Source organism: Pan troglodytes, chromosome 13 (assembly GCF_028858775.2).
Source record: "Pan troglodytes isolate AG18354 chromosome 13, NHGRI_mPanTro3-v2.0_pri, whole genome shotgun sequence".
Lineage (NCBI taxonomy): Eukaryota > Metazoa > Chordata > Mammalia > Primates > Hominidae > Pan > Pan troglodytes.
Genome location: NC_072411.2, coordinates 65525658 through 65546309, shown reverse-complemented (window position 1 = coordinate 65546309; position 20652 = coordinate 65525658).

The window sequence follows — 20652 nt, the reverse complement described above, 5'->3', positions numbered from 1 at the left end:
TAAACTGTGCTGAAAAAACTGGATATACATATGCAGAAGAATTAAAATAGGCCCCCATCTCTTTCCATATACAAAAATCAAGTCAAAATAGAGTAAGACCTAATCTAAGACCTCAAACTATGAAGCTACCAAACAAACAAACAAATAAACAAAAAACATTGGGGAAACTCTCCAGGATATTGAATTGAACAAAAGTTTCTTGAGTAATCCCCCACAAGCACAGGCAACGAAAACAAAAATGGAGAAACAGGTTCATATCAAATTAAAAAGGTTATGCACAGCATAGGAAACAGTCAACAAAGTGAAGAGGCAACCCACAGAATGGGAGAAGATATTTGCAAACTATCCATTTGAAATAGGATTAATAACCAGAATACATAGGGAACTCAAACAACTCAATAGGAAAAATAAAATAATCTGATTTAAAAAGGGACAAAGATCTGAGTAGACATTTCTCAAAAGAAGACTTATAAATGGCAATCAGATATATGTAAAGGTGCTCAACATCACTGATCATCAGAGAAATGCAAGTCAAAACTACAATGAGATATCATCTCACCCCAGTTAAAACAGATTTTTATCCCAAAACCAGGAAATAAATTGGTGAGGAAGTGGAAAAAAAGGAACACTTGTACACTGTTCTTGGGAATGTAAATTAGTACAACTACTATGGAGAGCAGTCTGGAGATTCCTCAAAAATCTAAAAATAGAACTACCATATGATTCGGAAATTCCACTGCTAGATAAATACCCAAAAGGAAGGCAATCAGGATATCAAAGAGATATCTGCACTCCCATGTTTATTTCAGTACTATTCACAACAGTTAAAATTTGGAAGCAACCAAAGTGTCTATTAACAGAAGAATGGATAAAGAAAATGTGGTCAGATACACAATGGAGTACTATTCAGCCATAAAAAGAATGCGATCTTGTCATTTGCAATAACACGGATGGAACTAGAGAGCATTATTTTAAGTGAAAAAAGCCAGGCAAAGAAAAATAAACTTGGAATGTTCTCACTCATTTGTGGGAGCTAAAAAGTAAAACAATTGAATGATGGTTACCAGAGTCTGGGAAGGAAAGTGGGGTAGTTGGGGAGTGGGAATGGTCAATGGGCATAAAAATATAGTGAGATAGAATGAATAAAATCTAGTATTTGATAGCACAAAAGGGTGATTGCGGTAAAAAAAGTATTATACATTTAAAAATAACTATAAGAGTATAATTAGAATGTCTGTAACACATAGAAATTATAAATGCTTGAGGTAATGTATATCCCACTTATCCTGATGAGATTATTACACATTTTATGCCTATATCAAAACATCTCATGTCCCCCATAAACATGTACACCTACTATGTATCCATTAAAGAAAAAGAAATTGAGAATGATAACTTAACCTTGGTTCCGTTTATTAAAATACTATCTTTGAGTAAACCTGAGTAAATCTCCTGTTTTCTGAGCCTTTCTCATTTATGAAATGAAATTTGAATAGATCATAACATAGGGTTTTTTTGGTTGCGAAATACTTTTAAAAATCACTCTTAATGTAACCTGTACAATAAGTAAAACAGATAGATATCTTCTCCTACTTTGAAAATATGAAATCTCAGGATTGGAGAGCTTGTCACTTAATTAGAAAATGATGGAGCCAGGCCCAGAGCACTAAAAATCTGACTCTGAATGTTTTGCTATTACAGAAGGCATTTCATAAAATTTGCATTATTACATCTGATTTGGCTAATCTGTTAAAATTTCCCCTAAATACTTTAATATTTACAACTTAAATGTCACCAATATTTTTCAGCAAAACAGTTGAAAAGCTATATGTTTACTCACATGATTTGCCAGTTGCTCCATAATGAACAAAGGGTGATTATTTCTGGAGATTTTGTGCTTTGTCTTGGATAACAATCATGTTGAAGCAGTGATAACTAAAGTAATATGATGAGGCAATAAGAACTAAAGTTGAAAACTTGCCCTTTGTCTCTGTAACAGTGTTAATCTCTTTTACTGTACCCCAGCAAATAAAACAAGAGGAGAGTAAAGAAATATGTTAGTGTTGATAAGCATAAACATTACACTAAACGCATCTAGGAGCAATGACATTTTTCTACTTTGCAGCTTACACATACCTACCATCTAGCACCTCCTATAGCAGAGAGAGATCTTGATTTTTGTTTATACTTCCTGAGGTCTGTTATTTTGATGTTGTTCTTAATTTTTATTTTTTAATTTAATTTAATTTTAAGTCCCAAGATGCATGTGCAGGACATGCAGGCTTGTTACATAGGTAAATGTGTGCCATGGTGGTTTGTTGCACCTATCAACCCATCACCTAGGTATTAAGCCCAGCATGCATTAGCTATTTTTCCTGATGCTTTCCCTCTCCTCATAACGCCCCCACCTGCCGACGGGCCCCAGAAAAGTGCTGTTCCCTTTTCTTTCTTTTTTTTTTTTATACTTTAAGTTCTGGGTTACGTGTGCAGAACGTGCAGGTTTGTTACATAGGTATACACGTGCCATGGTGGTTTGCTGCACCCATCAACCCGTCATCTAGATTAGGTATTTCTCCTAATGCTATCCCTCCCCTAGCCCCCCACACCCTGACAGGCCCTGGTGTGTGATGTCCCCCTCCCTGTGTCCATGCATTCTCATTGTTCAACTCCCATGTATGAGTGAGAACATGCAGTGTTTGGTTTTCTGTCCTTGTGATAGTTTGCTGAGAATGATGGTTTCCAGCTTCATCCATGTCCCTGCAAAGGACATGAACTCATCCTTTTTATGGCTGCATAGTATTCCATGGTGTATATGTGCCACATTTTCTTTATCCAGTCTGTCATTGATGGGTGTTTGAGTTGGTTCCAAGTCTCTGCTATTGTGAATAGTGCTGCAGTAAACATATGTGTGCATATGTCTTTATAGCAGAATGATTTATAATCCTTTGGGAATATACCCAGTAACGGGATTGCTGGGTCAAATGGTATTTCTGGTTCTAGATCCTTGAGGAATTGTCACACTGACATCCACAATGGTTGAACTAATTTATATTCCCACCAACAGTGTAAAAGCATTACTATTTCAACACATCCTCTCCAGCATCTGTTGTTTCCTGACTTTTAAATTATCGCCATTCTAACTGGCATGAGATAGTATCTCATTGTGGTTTGCTTTGCACTTCCCTAATGACCAGTGATGATGAGCTTTTTTTCATATTTTTCTTGGCTGCATAAATGTCTTCTTTTGAGAAGTGTCTGTTCATATCCTTCACTCACTTTTTGATGGGTTGTTTTTTCTTGTGAATTTGTTGAAGTTCTTTGTAGATTCTGGATATTAGCCCTTTTACAAGTGGATAGATTGCAAAATTTTTCTCCCATTCTTGAGGTTGCCTGTTCACTCTGATGATAGTTTCTTTTGCTGTGCAGAAGCTCTTTAGTTTAATCAGATCCCATTTGTCAATTTTGGTTTTTGATGCCATTGCTTTTGGTATTTTAGTCATGAAGTCTTTGCCCATGCCTATGTCCTGAATGATATTGCCTAGCTTTTCTTTTAGGGTTTTTATGGCTATAGGTCTTAGGTTTTAGTCTTTAATCCATCTTGAGTTAATTTTTGTATAAGGTCTAAGGAAGGGGTCCAGTTTCAGTTTTCTGCACATGGCTAGCCAGTTTTCTCAACACCATTTATTAAATAGGGAATCCTTTCCCCATTGCTTGTTTCTATCAGGTCTGTCAAAGATCAGATGGTTGTAGATGTGTGGCATTATTTCTGAGGCTTTTGTTTGGTTTCATTGTTCTATATCTGTTTTGGTACCAGTACTGGTACCAAAACAGTGCTGTTTTGGTTACTGTAGCCTTGTAGTACAGTTTGAAGTCAGGTAGCATGATGCTTCCAGCTTTGTTCTTTTTGTTTAGGATTGTCTTGGCTATATGGACTCTTTTTTGATTCCATATGAAATTTAAAGTAGTTTGCTCTAATTCTGTGAAGAAAGTCAATGGTAGCTTGATGGGGATAGCATTGAATCTATAAATTACTTTGGGCAGTATGACCATTTTCAAGATATTAATTCTTTCTCTCCATGAACTTGGAATATTTTTCCATTTGTTCCTGTCCTCTCTTATTTCCTTGAGCAGTGGTTTGTAGTTCTTCTTGAAGAGGTCCTTCACATCCCTTGTAAGTTGTGTTTCTAGGTATTTTATTCTCTTTGTAGCAATTGTGAATGGGAGTTCACTCATAATTTGGCTCTCTGTTATTGGTGTATAGGTATATACACCAATATATATATGCTTGCGATTTTTGCACATTGATTTTGTATCCTGAGACTTTGCTGAAGTTGCTTATCAGCTTAAGGAGATTTTGGGCTGAGATGATGGGGTTTTCCAAATATACAATCATGTCATCTGCAAACAGAGACAATTTGATTTCCTCTTTTCCTATTTGAATACCATTTATTTATTTCTCTTGCCTGACTGGCCTGGCCAGAACTTCCAATACTATGTTAAATAGGAGTGGTGAGAGAAGGCATCCTTGTCTTGTGCCAGTTCTCAAAGGGAATGCTTCCAGCTTTTGCCTATTCAGTATGATATTGGCTGTGGGTTTGACATAAATAGCTCTTATTATTTTGAGACACGTTCCATCACTATCTAGTTTATTGAGAGTTTTTAGCATGAAGGGGTGTTGAATTTTATCACAGGCCTTTTCTGCATCTATTGAGATAATCATGTGGTTTTTGTCTTTGGTTCTGTTTATGTGATGGATTACGTTTATTGACTTGTGTATGTTGAGCCAGCCTTGCATCCCAGGGATGAAGCCAACTTCATTGTAGTGGATAAGCTTTTTGATGTGCTGCTGGATTTGGTTTGCCAGTATTTTATTGAGGATTTTCCCATTGATGTTCATCAGGGATATTGGCCTGAAATTTTCTTTTTTAGTTGTTGTGTCTCTGCCACATTTTGGTATTAGGATGATTCTGGACTCAAAATGGGTCAGGGAAAAGTCCCTCTCTTTCTGTTGTTTGGAATAGTTTTAGAAGGAATGGTACCCGCTCCTCTTTGTACCTGTGGTAGAATTTGACTGTGAATCTGTCTGGTCCTGGGCTTTTTTTTGGATGGTAGGCTACTAATTACTGCCTCAATTTCAGAACTTGTTATTGGTCTCTTCAGGGATTCGACTTCTTCCTGGTTTAGCTTTGGGAGGGTGCATGTGTCCAGGAATTTATCCGTTTCTTCTAGATTTTCTAGTTTATTTGCATAGAGGTGTTTACAGTATTTTCTGATGGTAGTTTGTATTTCTGTGGGATCAGTGGTGATATCCCCTTTATCATTTTTCATTGTGTCTATTTGATTCTTCTCTCTTTTCTTCTTTATTAGTCTGGCTAGTGGTCTATCTACTGTGTTAATCTTTTCCAAAAACCAGCTCCTGGATTCATTGATTTTTTTGAAGGGTTTTTCGTGTCTCTATCTCCTTCAGTTGTGCTCTGATCTTAGTTATTTCTTGTTTTCTGCTAGCTTTTGAATGTGTTTGCCTTGCTTCTCTAGTTCTTTTAATTGTGATGTTAGAGTGTCCATTTTAGATCTTTCCCACTTTCTCCTGTGGGCATTTAGTGCTATAAATTTCCCTCTAAACACTGCTTTAGCTGTGTCCCAGAGATTCTTGTACCTTGTGTCTTTGTTCTCATTGGTTTCAAAGAACTTATTTATTTCTGCGTTAATTTCTTTATTTGCCCAATAGTGTCATTCAGAAGCAGGTTGTTCAGTTTCCATGTACTTGTGTGGTTTTGAATCAGCTTCTTAATGCTGAGTTCTAATTTGATTGCACCGTGGTCTGAGAGACAGTTTGTTATGATTTCCGTTCTTTTGCATTTGCTGAAGAGTGTTTTTTTTTTCCAATTATGTTGTCAATTTTAGAATAATAGCAATGTGGTACTGAGAAGAATGTATATTCTGTTGATTTAGGGTGGAGAGTTCTGTAGATGTCTATTAGGTCCACTTGGTCCAGAGCTGAGTTCAAGTCCTGAATATCCTTGTTAATTTTTTGTCTTGTTGATCTGTCTAATATTGACATTGGGGTGTTAAAGTCTCCCACTATTATTGTGTGGTAGTCTAACTCTCTTTGTAGGTCTCTAAGAACTTGCTTTATGAATCTGGCTGCTCCTGTATTGGGTACATATATATTTAGGATAGTTAGCTCCTCTTGTTGCATTGATCCCCTTACCATCACGTAATGCCCTTCTTTGTCTTTTTTAATCTTTGTTGGTTTAAAGTCTGTTTTATCAGAGACTAGGAATGCAACCTCTGCTCTTTTTTGATTTCCATTTGATTGGTAAATATTCCTCCATCCCTCTATTTGATCCTATGTATGTCTTTGCACGTGAGATTGGTCTCCTGAGTACAGCACACCGATGGGTCTTGACTCTTTATCCAATTTACTAGTCTGTGGCTTTTAATTGGGGTACTTAGCCTATTTACATTTAAGGTCAATATTGTTGTGTGTGAATTTGATCCTGTCATTATGATGCTAGCTGGTTATTTTGCCCATTAGTTGATGCAGTTTCTTCATAATGTTGTTGGTCTCTACAATTTGGTATGTTTTTGCAGTGGCTGATACCAGTTTTTCCTTTCCATATTTAGTACCTCCTTCAGGAGTTCTTGTAAGGCAGGCCTGGTGGTGATAAAATATCAGTGTTTGCTTGTCTGTAAAGGGTTTTATTTCTCCTTTGCTTATGAAGCTTAGTTTGGCTGGATATGAAATTCTAGGTTGAAAATTATTTTCTTTAAGAATGTTGAATATTGGCCCCTACTCTTTTCTGGTTTGTAGGGTTTCTGCAGAGAGATCTTCTGTTAGTCTGATGGGCTTCGCTTTGTGTGTAACCCGACCTTTCTCTCTGGCTGCCCTTAACATTTTTTCCTTCATTTCAACCTTGGTAAATCTGACAATTATGTGTCTTGGGGATGCTCTTCTTGAGGAGTATCTTTGTGGTGTTCTCTGTATTTCCTGAATTTGAATGTTGGCCTGTCTTACTAGGTTGGGGAAGTTCTTCTGGATAATATCCTGAAGAGTGTTTTCCAGCGTGGTTCCATTCTCCCCGTCACTTTCAGGTACACCAATCAAATTTAGGTTTGGTGTTTTCACATAGTCCCATATTTCTTGAAAGTTTTGTTCATTCCTTTTTATTCTTTTTTCTCTAATCTTGTCTTCACACTTTATTTCATTAAGTTGATCCTCAATCTCTGATATCCTTTCTTTCACTTGATCAATTTGGCTATTGATAATGGTGTATGCTTCATGAAGTTCTCGTGCTGTTTTTCAGCTCCATCAGGTCATTTATGTCCTTCTCTAAACTGGTTATTCTAGTTAGCAATTCCCCTAGCCTTTTTTTCAAGGCTTCCTTGGATTGGGTTAGAACATGCTCCTTTAGCTTGGAGGAGTTTGCTATTACCCACCTTCTGAAGCCTACTTCTGTCAATTTGTCAAACTCATTCTTCACCCAGTTTGTTCCCTTGCTGGCAAGGAGTTGTGATTTTTTGGAGGAGAAGAGGCATTCTGGTTTCTGGAATATTCAGCCTTTTTTGTGCTGTTTTTTCCTTATGTTCTTGGATTTATCTACCTTTGGTCTTTGATGTTGGTGACCTTCAGATGGGGTTTCTGTGTGGATGCTCTTTTTGTTGATGTTGATGTAATTCTTTTCTGTTTGTTAGTTTTCCTTCTAACAGTCAGGGCCCTAAGCTGCAGGTCTGTTGGAGTTTGCTGGAGGTCCACTCTGGCCCTGTTTGCCTGGGTATCACCAGTGGAGGCTGCAGGACACCCTGCTGCCTGTTCCTTCCTCTGGAAGCTTCATCCCAGAAGGGCACCAGCCAGATGCCTTCAGGAGATCTACTGTATGAGGTGTCTGTCGACTCCTGCGGGGAGGTGTCTCCCAGTCAGGAGGCATGGGGGTCAGGGACCCACTTGAGGAGACAGTCTGTACCTTAGCAGAGCTTGAATGCTGTGCTGGGAGATCCACTGCTCTCTTCAGAGCCGGCAGGCAGGAATATTTAAGCTGCACCCACAGCCACCCCTTCCGCCAGTTGCTCTGTCCCAGGGAGATGGGAGTTTGATCTATAAGCCCCTGACTGGGGCTGCTGCCTTTCTTTCAGAGACGCCCTGCCCAGAGAGGAGGAATCTAGAGAGGCAGTCTGGCTATAGTGGCTTTTCGAGCTGCAGTGGGCTCCACCCAGTTTGAACCTCCTGGTGTCTTTTTACACTGTGAGGGGAAAACTGCCTATTCAAGCCTCAGTAATGCCGGACAACCCTCCCCTCACCAAGCTTGAGCATCCCAGGTTGACTTCAGACTGCTGTGCTGGCAACGAGAGTTTCAAGCCAGTGGATCTTAGCTTGCTGGGCTCTGTTGGGATGGGATCCACTGAGCTATACCACTTGGCTCCCTGGCTTCCACCCCCTTTCCAGGGAAGTGAATGGTTCTGTCTTGCTGACGTTCCGGCTGCCACTGTCACTGGAGTATGAAAAAGAACTCCTGCAGCTAGCTCAGTGTCTGCCCAAACAGGTGCCCAGTTTTGTACTTGAAACCCAGGCCCTGGTGGTGTAGGCACCCAAGGGAATCTCCTGCTCTGTGGGTTGTGAAGACCATGGGAAAAGCATAGTATCTGGGCCGGGATGCACTGTTCCTCGTGGCACAGTTCTTCACAGCTTCCCTTGGCTAGGGGAGGGAGTTCCCTGACCCCTTGCGCTTCCTGAGTGAGGTGACGCTCCACCCTGCTTTGGCTCGCCCTTTGGCTGCACCCACTCTCTGGCCAGTCCCAGTGAGATGAGCTGGGTACCTTCGTTGGAAATGCAGAGATCACTTGCCTTCTGGGTTGATCTTGATGGGAGCTGCAGACTAGAGCTGCTTCTATTCAGAGATCTTGCCAGCCAATCTGTTGTTCCCTTTTCTGTGTCCATGTGTTCTAATTGTTCAGCTCCCACTTATAAGTGAGAACATGCAGTGTTTGGTTTTCTGTTCCTGCATTAGTTTGCTGAGGATAATGGCTTCCAGCTCCATCCATGTTCCTGCAAAGGACATGATCTTTCTCCTTTTTATGGCTGCATAGTATTCCATGGTGTATATGTGACACATTTTATTTTTTTTTTTTTTTTTTTGAGACGGAGTCTCGCTGTGTCTCCCAGGTTGGAGTGCAGTGGCGCGATCTCGGCTCACTGCAAGCTCCGCCTCCCGGGTTCATGCCATTCTCCTGCCTCAGTCTCACATTTTCTTTTTAAAATCCAGCCTATGATTGAAAGGCATGTGGGTTGATCTCATGTCTTTGCTATTGGGAATAGTGCCGCAGTGAACATATGCATGCATGTATTTTTATAATAGAATGATATATAGTCTTTTGGGTGTATATGCAGTAATGGGATTGCTGGGTCAAATGGTATTTCTGGTTCTAAGTCTTTGAGGAAGTACAACACTGTCTTCCACAATGGTGAACTAATTTACACTCCCACCGATAGTGTGAAAGCATTCCTACTTCCCCACAGCCTTGCCAGCATCTGTTGTTTTTTGACTTTTTAATAATCACCATTCTGACTGGCATGAGATGGAAAATCACTGTGGTTTTAATTTGCATTTATCTAATGATCAGTGATGTTGAGCTTTTTTTCATATGTTTTTGGTCACATAAATGTCTTCTTGAGAAGTGTCTCTTCATGTCCTTTGCCCACTTTTAAATTTTTTTTTTTTTTTTTTTTTTGTAAATTTGTTTAAGTTCCTTGTAGATTCTGGATATTAGACCTTTGTCAGTTGTATAGATTGAAAAAATGTTCTCCCATTCTGTAGAATGTCTGTTCACTCTGACGATCGTTTCTTTTACTGTGCAGAAGCTATTTAATGTAATTAGATCCCATTTGTCAATTCTTCCTTTTGCTGCAGTTGCTTTTGACATTTTCATCATGAAACCTTTACCTGTGCCCATATCCTGAATGGTATTGCCTAGATTTTCTTCCTGGGTTTTTATACTTTTCTGTTTTAAATTTAAGTCTTTAATCCATCTTGAGTTAAATTTTGTATAAGGTGTAAGGGAATGGTCCAGTTTCAATGTTCTGCGTATGGCTAGCCAGTTTTACCAGCATCGTTTATTAAATAGGGAATCATTTTCCCATTGCTTGTTTTTGTCAGGTGGGTCAAAGATCAGATGGTTGTAGATGTGTGGTCTTATTTCTGAGATCTCTATTCTGTTGCATTGGTCTATGTGTCTGTTTTTATACCAGTATCATGCTGTTTTGGTTACTGTAGGCTTGTAGTACAGTTTGAAGTCGGGTAGCCTGATGCCTCCAGCTTTGTTTAGGATTGTCTTGGCTATACAGGTTCTTTTTTTGGTTCTACATGAATTCTAACGTAGTGTTTTCCAATTCTATGAAGACTGTCAATGGTAGTTTAATGGTAATAGCATTGAATCTACAAATTACTTTGGGCAGTATGGCCATTTTCACGGTGTTGATTATTTCTATCTATGAGCATGGAATGTTTTTCCATTTGTTTGTGTCCTCTTTGATTTCCTTGACCAGTGGTTTGTAGTTCTCTTTGAAGAGGTCCTTCACTTCCCTTGTTAGCTGTATTCCTAGGTATTTTATTCTCTTTCTAGCAATTGTGAATGGAAGTTCATTTATGATTTGGCTCTTTGCTTGTCTATTGTTGGTGTATAGGAATGCTTCTAATTTTTGCAGATTGATTTTGTATCCTGAGACTTTGCTGAAGTTGCTTATCAGCTTAATTTGCATTTAAGCTGAGATGATGGGGTTTTCTAGATATAGGATCATGTCATCTGCAAACAGATGGTTTGACTTCCTCTCTTCCCATTTGAATACCCTTTATTTCTTTCTCTCACCTGATTGCCCTGGCCAGAACTTCCAATACTATGTTGAATAGGAGTGGTAAGAGAGGGCATCCTTGTTTTGTGCTGGTTGTCTTTAATTTTTTAAGTGTTCTGTTTATAACTGTCTAACTTCTAACAATTTCTTTTACATTAGTAATCACTATAATAATGTAAGCATTATGAGGACAGGAATTTTTGTCTGCTTTGTTCACTGATGTATTCTCAGTGCTTAAGTAGTGTCAGCACATAGTAGGTACACAATAAATATTTGTTAAATAAAAACTGTATTAGTCCATTATGCTGCTATGAAGAAATACCTGAGACTGGGTAATTTATAAAGAAAACAGGTTTAATTGACTCGCAGTTCTGCATGGCCAAGGAGACCTCAGGAAACTTATAATCATGGCAGAAGGCATCTCTTCACAGGGTGGCAGGAGAGAGAATGAAAGCCAGGCAAAGGGGGAAACCCCTTATAAAATCATTAGTTCTTGTGAGAACTCACTCACTATTAAGAGAACAGCATGGAGGAAACTGCCGATGATTCAATTATCTTCGCCTGATCCCACCCTTGACATGTGGGGATTATTAGAATTCAAGGTGAGATTTGGGTAGGGACACAGAGCCAAATCATATCAAATACATTTAAAAATTGTCTCCAAACCGATTTTTTTTTAAAAAGAAGTGTTTTGCAACCTAGAGTGCAGTTGTTAGTAAAAGTAATCTAAATAGGAGAGACGTTTTCTTTCTGAATGAGTTTTTTTTCTTTTCCAAAAATTTGATACACAGTATTTGATGCTTGGACATTTTTGGTTGTTTCAACATATAGTTTTCAAAATAAAGAAGAAACAATATTTATTTTAGGTAACTATAATGTTACCTAAAAGAAAGTTAGGGACTCTGCTTCCTTCTTATTTATGTGCCTCTCCCATTGTTACATTGTTTGCAGATAAGAAAAATATAGAACTTACATTTCCCCCTGCTTTTTCCAACTTTTCAGCTTCACTGATTATTCTTTCTCCCCCTTTCCTCATTCCAGTGCCCACTTATGCCTTCTCTTTTCTGATAGTGTGCTTCCCCCTCCATACAATCAAAATGCATTTGACATGAATGATGAAAAATATAACTAAGGGGGTGAGGGTGGGTCAGGTACCTGGGGACCTGAACCCAGGTCACCATCTTTACACTGCAGTCTGTGTTTCTGGATTTACACAGGTGAAATGTTGACCTAGAAGTACAGCGTGTGGAACAAACTACTACAGCTTTAAGCTGTGAAGGTTTATCAAAAAAGAGCAGAAACAAAGGCAAGCAGATGGCTGAAGATGAAGGTCACATCAGATTGAGAAGTTTGTCAAAATGTGATGACATAGGTAATCTGTAAACTGTTATTGCGCCTAGCTGGAGGTGCTGAAAAACATTTTGAAATTACAAAAAACACTGGAGTAGCCAGCACAGAGGCAGGAATGATAGCCTGGAGTGGTTCTGGTCTATGGATGAATGCCAGATGTGGAAAGCGACATATCTGGAATTAATGATATTAAACATGCTTTTCTTTTATGCTCAATAATAACTCTATTATGATTGATACAAACCGCAGACACTTTATCTAGTACAAATGGAATCGTCTGTCATTGACTATATTAAATCATCAATTTCTGCATGATGAGGATCGTTTAGGGTAACTAATCATCTGTCTCGTTCCGAAGTCTTTAAGGCTGATCAGATAACGTTTTGAATACTGCCTGAGCAACCATGACAATCTAACCCTTCCATGTAAGGATTGAGAGGGGCCCATTATGCCGTCAAAGCCTGTGGAAATATCACAGCTCTTTCTCTACATAATACCCTGCTGTAAATAAATCACTCTCCACCGCAAACTTTATTGATCACAAGCACTTCCATGCTTGTGTCTAGTGAAGTCTCTACAGAATAAAATGCTGCTTTATATTTTGTCTTGTCAAAATATTAAACGGCTCTGTCAAGCGGAGTCAGGGTAGCAGTGATGGTGTAATTCTGCTGTAGCCCTTCTCATTCCCTCCTTCTATCTCAGCTGCCAAGCTTACAAAGCAGGATTTTTTTTTATAAACTTTCCAATTATAGTCTCGTAAGATTATGAAGCCTTAAGATAAAGTGTCCTAATTTAGAGTAGTGGAGTACTGAACTCCTAGGAAAGCGACTGTTAGATAAAACAGCATTTCTCACAAGGAAAAAGATAACCTGGCTTATTTATATACACAACTTTAATGGGCAGTGGGAGTTAGGCTGAAAAAAATCTCTTTCATTTTACCTCGCAAAATGGAGGGAGGGTAGAATCTAAGTGAATTTGCACTAAAGTGCTTATTAGTCATACTTAGGAAATTATGTGTTATGATCTAAACCAGCTTATGGGGGGCAGATGGGAAGACTGAGTTGAAACTGAAGTCCACCATTAACGCAATACATATTTTCCAAATGGCATGGATAGGGTATGTAGCCACTAAGTGTTATCACATACTGTAGTATGTTTGTGGCAACACCCAGAAACAACAAGCAAATTCAAAGTGTAATTTACTGCTTGCTAATGCTGAATTTCCTGGGCAGCATATGGTTTTAATGCAATCTAAAAGTAGTTTCCTCTTTTGTCCCTTATAAAGGGGTAGAATTTTGCTTTCAATAGGGCAAGGAAAAAGACTGAAATCACTTAGAGAAGAGTATAAGATTTACTGTACTGGGCCATTAGTGCTGCTTGGAGGACACTGGGTTTGATCTTTATTCCCTTTTGGAAGATCATTAACTCTTTTAGACATTTAGCAAATTACCTCTTCCAAGGCTTACAAGAGTTTATACACCATCAGAAGAGTGCATTTTGCTTCTGTCTTGTCTATTTCTCAACCAGATATTTATTGAAGCTTTTGTTTGGTCATTTTTAAAAAGAAGTTAAGCTGTAACATGAATTGATAATCCCAGACAGTGAATTTATGTTGGAGGCATAAAAACTGGACGCCACAAAAACTGCAAGTTCAAGTCTCATCGTGGACCTCTGTGTATGCCTCTGTTCCTGGCTCAAAGAGATTCTAGTGAAGAGAGGAGAACAAATTTTAGCTTAGGGACAGGGTTAAACCCACTGGCATATTTCAAAGAAGCAAGTAAACAGCTTTTTTTGATGGTAATAAATTTGAACCATCAACAACCTTAGCTTAATTCAAGTTCTAATTCATCTCCATAGTTCCCTCACCAGTATTTTTTGAAAGTACTATAATGGGCAGTAAACTCAAAGATAGTGGTGTCAATCTCCATCAGTTTTCTTTTTTAAGACAATGTGGAAGTTGGTAAATTCTACTGAATTATAGAGTCTCTTTCCAAGACTCCAATTACAGCCGTGTATTTTCTTGTGAGTGAAATAAAATGTGCAAATATATTTGCAAATATATTGTGGAAAGTATTTTGTTTAAAGCTGGAGCCATTTCTGCCTTATTCAGGAAAGATTCACTAAATCTCTCCACAGGCTAGTTACTCCTTGTTTCACCGGAAACAGCCCCTGACCTTGAGAGGCTTCAGGTTTACTGAGGGAGACTCACTTGTAAACAAGTAACAACAATGCAGTCTGAGAAGAGCTGTGGTGTAGGTACCTCCCACATCTGTGTTAGCCCTTGTTCTGTATTTAACCATAAGATGTATGCTAATTATTTTTCATGTATCAGTTTAATAGACATTGGTGGTTTATGCCTGCTAATTTTCTTAGAACAGCTTCTTGTTTTTGTTCCCTTCACTGATCTCGAAGCGGGTGGAACTGACCTAACTTCCACCTTCACCTGGTCAGAGTGGGGACATAATGCAGGCCTTGACAACATGGGCAGTACGACCTCTGGCTACACTGATTTATTCCAGGATAGACAGTAGCATGGTCAGGAAGAGGCAGAGTCAGGTTATTCCTCAGGCATGGTGGCTTCCATAGTGCATGTTCCTAACCACTGTGCTTTACAATCTCTCAGGCTATCCAATGTAGAGGTGAGTGAATGGGTAAAATGTTGAAGGTAAAAAGACCCACACCAGTCCAATGAGATTCACTGTTGGGACTTTTACTGAAACACTATTTCTGCCGATTTGCTGAGCTGGTATGCCTGTGGAAGTCCAAGTGCCACCATTAATGAAGAAAGAAGTCCCCGGAGAAGGAAGTCAAACACAGAAGAAAGAGCTGAGAGGTGCAGAAATGGAGAAAGAGTGAAACACCGGAAAGATTAAATGAGCTGGGTGGTATCATTTGATACCCTGGATCCAGCCATTCCTCAAACATCTATCCCTGGACTTTTCAATTTCAAGAGCCAAGAACAATTGGCTACTCTTGCTGAAGCTAGTTTGAGTTAAATTTCTCTACAAATTAACAATGTAGTTAAAGAGATACCTCCTTAAAGGCTCAATTGGTAGAAAATAAAGTACTGTCTCCAAAGGATCACAGAACGTTGAGTTAGATTCAATGGCAGAGACTGCGAGAAGGAGCCTCCAGGGCAAAGTCATCATTTATCTTTAAAATAGCACTTTAATTTTCTGGTAACCTTGGTATTGGGTCAAAAACCTTCCTATAATTAGAAACCAGCTGATAATTGTACACTGTAATTTCTATTAGAAGATTTAAAAAATCTATTATCTAAATATTTGTTTTCCTTCTATTTAGTAAGCATTTTCTCTTAGTTTCTGGGTTTCCCCTGGTTTGCACAGCAGATCGTTATAGAAGTTGTATAAATCCTCTTCCGTATATGAAGGTATCATTTAATATCCTGTGAGGCAGCTCTTTTCAGGCACCAGGAAACCCATTATTATAGCATCCCTGAAAGTGTTAATGCAGTTTCCTCAAGTACCTAGCATACTCCTGGGGAGTAGCTTACACTGTGGGAGAATCTAGGTCAATGTGCATGACTGAAAATAGCTTAACAGTGAATCCAATATGAATTGAAAAAATAATGAGATGAGATCCTAGCCATGAGATACCCTGACTGGACTGATATTAGGTCTAAAAATCAAGCATCCCAGTCTTGGAATAGGTGTATTGGTCAGCACGATTTTCTTTCCTGGCCTTGTTGAACTGTTTTAAAGGAACGCTGGATGTTTAGATCTCAGTTCAGCCAAAGAGGCTGCCAAAAAGACAAAGGATCCTGTTTCATATAGAAGCCAGATTGCAGTTTGGAAGGGAAATAAAAACTTCTAGTTAACTGACATTACATCTCTAGGCAATTTTACATTTTTGTTCAGGAGTCCATTACTATCCCCTGAAGATATTGCATTTTCTAACATTAATAATTTGACTGTAAAAAGAAAAATTCAAACCTCTAACTGTTCTGAAATTTGGTAAACAGAGAGATCATGTAGGGAAGTGAAAAACACAATATATTTTATTTTGGGGAAAAAAATGGGTTTGGATTACTTTGTCACTCTTTAAATATAAAATGCTTAAATGGTTGCTATCACATTCCTGGTGTTTATTGTAGGGAAACAGTTTACTGATAAGCTGAATCTCATGAAGTAAGATTATTTTCTTTTTTTTTTTTTCCTTTTTTTGAGACGAAGTCTCACTCTTGTCGCCTACGCTGGAGTGCAGTGGCGAGATCTTGGCTCACTGCAACTTCCACCTCCCGGGTTCAAGCGATTCTCCTGTCTCAGTCCCTCAGGTAGCTGGGATTACAGGCGCACGCCACCATGCCCAGCTACTTTTTTGTATTTTTAGTAGAGACAGGGTTTCACCATGTTAGTCAGGCTGGTCTCGAACCCCTGACCTCATGATCTGCCTGCCTTGGCCTCCGAAAGTCCTGGGATTACGGGTGTGAGCCACTGCACCTGGCTTAATTTTTATATTTTTAGTAGAGGCAGGGTTTCATTCACCATGTTAGCCAGGCTAGTCTCGAACTCCTGACCTCAAGTGATCCACTTGCCTTGGCCTCCCAAAGTGCTGGGATTACAAGTGAGAGCCACCATGCCCGGCTTAGTAAAGCTTTTTCTGAAGATGTTTAAGTTAAGCAGCGATCTGAAGAATGAGAAGGAGTTATGCGAGTTAAGGGTGTTGGATGTATGAGATTAGAGAAAGCATGCCAGTATTCATGGAACTAAAAAAGATGAGAGCGGCTGAAACTTAGAGAATAAAAAGAAGACAAAGTTTGAGATAAAATTGTAAAGAGAGTCAGCGACCAGACCATTTAAGGCTTTTAAAGCTATGCAAAGGATTTTAGAATTTATTTTAAACAGTGACAATTTATAGACAAATTTTAGGCAGATAAGTGACATGGTAAAATTTGAATTTTATTGTGGCTACTAGGAGGTGGGATGGATAATGTGGTCAAAAAAGGACATAGCTAATTAGGAGATTATATCAATAATACCAAAGAGCAATGATGGGGATTAGATTAGCATGATGGTGGTAGAAAAGAAAAGCAGAAGCAAAGTTGAAAGAGTTGGTGATGAATCAAGATGGAAAGTAAGAGAGAAAGAGGGATGAGAGATGACTTTCATGTGAACAATTGAATGGACTTTTTCTAGTCCCAACTAAGTAGATGGAGGTGCCACTATCACAGACTGGGACAATTTAAGAATATTTAAAGCTCAGTTTCTGAAGATGGAAGTTTATGATGCCTATAGCAATTCCAATTGGAGATAATATGTGTGTAGCTTATCAAGTTTCTGAAGCTGAGAATACAGGCTGTGGCAGTTATGGAGATATACATTTAGACATATACGCACACACACATATAGAGATCTAGTACACAGAAGGTATTTAAAGCCATGCCAACTGGTGAGATTGTTATGACAAGATGGAAGTGTGAGAAGAGATAGTTGAACTAAGACTTGTTGAACACCAACATTTAGTTATAGGGTAGAGAGCAAGGTGATAATAATCAACGTGGACTTAGAATTATCTGGAAGAGAAAACCAAGAGAGTCTGGTGTCATAAAAGACCAGTAATGCAGGCCAGTATGTTACATAATTCCAGTAAGTCAAGAAAGATGAGTGCAGAATAACACATATGAGCTATAAAATCATGGATATCACAGGCGACTCTAAAGAAAATAGTTTTGCTGTAGTGGGACTCACAGCCAGACTGAATTGCCTTGAAGAGTGAAAGGGAAATGAGAAAGTAGAGAAGACAGCAGATGGACAATGCTTTCTGGAAACTTGATTGACAGCACATGGACAATGCTTTTGGAAGCTTGCTTGTAAAGCGGAGAAAAAAAAATTAGAGCAGTAACAGAAAGATGTGGGCAAAATGGAAGGCATTCTTATTGTTGCTTGTGGTTTTACATATAGGAACTGTTAAGCATATTGAATGCCTAGGGGAAGAATTCAGAAAGGGAGAGACTAAGTAGGAAAAGAGAGGAAAACAGGTATGACAAAAGTCCTGAACCAGGCTGAAGCTGAGGTACAGGGGTAAAGTGGGTAATCTGGGGTAAAGGTGAAGGAATCGGCCTTTGTTTTTGTAGGAAAGATGCATCCTATGTTGCAAAAGAGGTGAAACAACGAGGACAGGACAGATACAGGTGGGTTTAGAGATTTGATAGTGGCAAGATGAAGGTATTCCTGCCTTATGGCCTCTTTTTTTACTCTGAAAATTATGAGGCAATGCCATACACTGAAGTGATGAGATAGAAGCGCAAACCTTTGAGAGTAAATGAGATAGTCTAAGTCTAGAATGTATTGTAAAAGTAATAATATTCTCAGATCAGAAACTTTGAAGCATATTCACCTTTAAAGAGTCAGGGGAGGAAGAAAAATATGTGCAGCAGAGTAACAGTGGGTGGACGTAGGCAGAAAGAGAGCAAAGAGGCCAGGTTATGCCAAGAAAGGGCAAAGTTTGCATGAGTCTCCAAAGGGAATGCCAGTGTCAAATGACCTGACAAAAGTAATTAGAATGGTAGTATTTTTTTTTAAGTTTGTGTTATGTGGCAAGAACTATGCTAAGTGGTTTACATGCATTAATTCATAGCAAAGGCTATGAAAAATGTACTATTATCTGTAGACGGATTAAATGACTTGCCCAAGCTCAAACGACCAAGAGTGATATGGTCAGGTTTATAATATAGAAATGACAGAATCTAAAGTCCAAGAACTGGATACCATCTCAAAAGAATGATTAACATATATTGGGCCCTTGCTATTAGCAAGACTTTTGCTAAGTATTTTATGGGAAATGGGGGGAAATGATCAATTCAAGATAAATAAAAAGAGAGTTTAATGTATTGGCAGTTAACTAAGGTAGAAGAATATAGTGTGCTCCAAAAGCTTAGTAAGGTATTTTACTGAACCCATTGACAGCATTATTTATTAAGTACTCATTCTTTAAATACAAAATTGAAAGATGAGATGGGGATAAGATAGAGTTAAAATAACATATTCTCTGACCTATAGGAATTTACAAACTAACATTGACTCCATGCAGGTACAGAACAGTGGGTCAATCATTAAAAATAAATACATGAATAAAATATTCATAGTTAGTAAATGCAAAGATAGTTCTCAGCAAACTGGACATTTTAGGACTTGGTTGCTTAGACAGTATCAAGATTAGAATACCTCTGCTCTGAAGTTGGGCCATTTGATGGAATTCCTGAAGTGACATGACATTTTTGCCATATCTCCCTCTGGCCCTCTTGGGGAAAATGTTGTTATCCTCCAGGGTTTAAATTCTAAAGAAGGCAAGATTTGAATGAGAATATATGGTATTGCTTATGCCTTATAAGAAAGGCCAGAGTGGGTCATTGCAAAGGTGAGGATAGAATGCTGCTGGTGTTCAGGGCTGATGTTACAAATAGTCTCACTTGATTGTTCCAGATTCAAATATAGGACCTACATACTAATGGCATGTAAAATATGAGAAATTGTTATCACTCCATCTAGCAATATCTATATCTCTACCAATGCCCATCTACCTATTTTCTGACTATGTTTCTATCTACTCAAAACCTGCATAGGAAAATAAAAAAAAACACCTCCTTTACAGATATATTGGCAATGCCTTATAACAACTACAGTCATTATATTGAAGTTTCTATATTAGAAAATGGCCTCCAAATTCAAGTAGATAGATCGTGTTTGCAGAACTTGGTTGATTTGATTAAGGCAGATACTTTACATAAAGAGTCTAGGACAAGGCCGGGCACGGTGGCTCACTCCTGTAATATCAGCACTTTGGGAGGCCGAGGCAGGTGGATTGCCTGAGCTCTGTAGTTCGAGACCAGCCTGGGCAACACGGTGAAACCCCATCTCTACTAAAACATACACACACAGACACACACACACACACACACACACACACACACACACACAATTAGCCAGGCATGGCGGCATGTGCCTGTAATCCCAGCTACTCGGGAGGCTGAGGCAGGAGAATTGCTTGAACCTGGGGGACAGATGTTGCAGTGAGCCAAGATCGTGCCACTGCACTCCAGCCTGGGTGACAGAGCAAGACTGTCTCTAAAAAAAAACAAAAACAAAAAAACAGTCTAGGACAATCACAATCACTCCACTAAGTTGCCATCTATATGACAATTTGACAATTTCTCCTTATGAGGGAAGAAAAATCCATTTTATTGCTGTTTATACAGTTATTCTTATTTGCTAATCACAGTGAAGTAAAAGCTTTAAGTCAATAATAACTCTAGGGAAGCAAGGCTGTTCACTGCAATTTTATTAATTGCTTTTAATAGTCAAGCACTTTAAATACTCTCACTCTCTCTCAAATATGATTAAGGTGGTAAAAGAAACTAAGGATATCTTCTGTATTTGTAGGGTGAATATAAGTTTTAGTGCAGGGCAATTATCCCTTTCTTTTCATTTGGAAGACTTTTC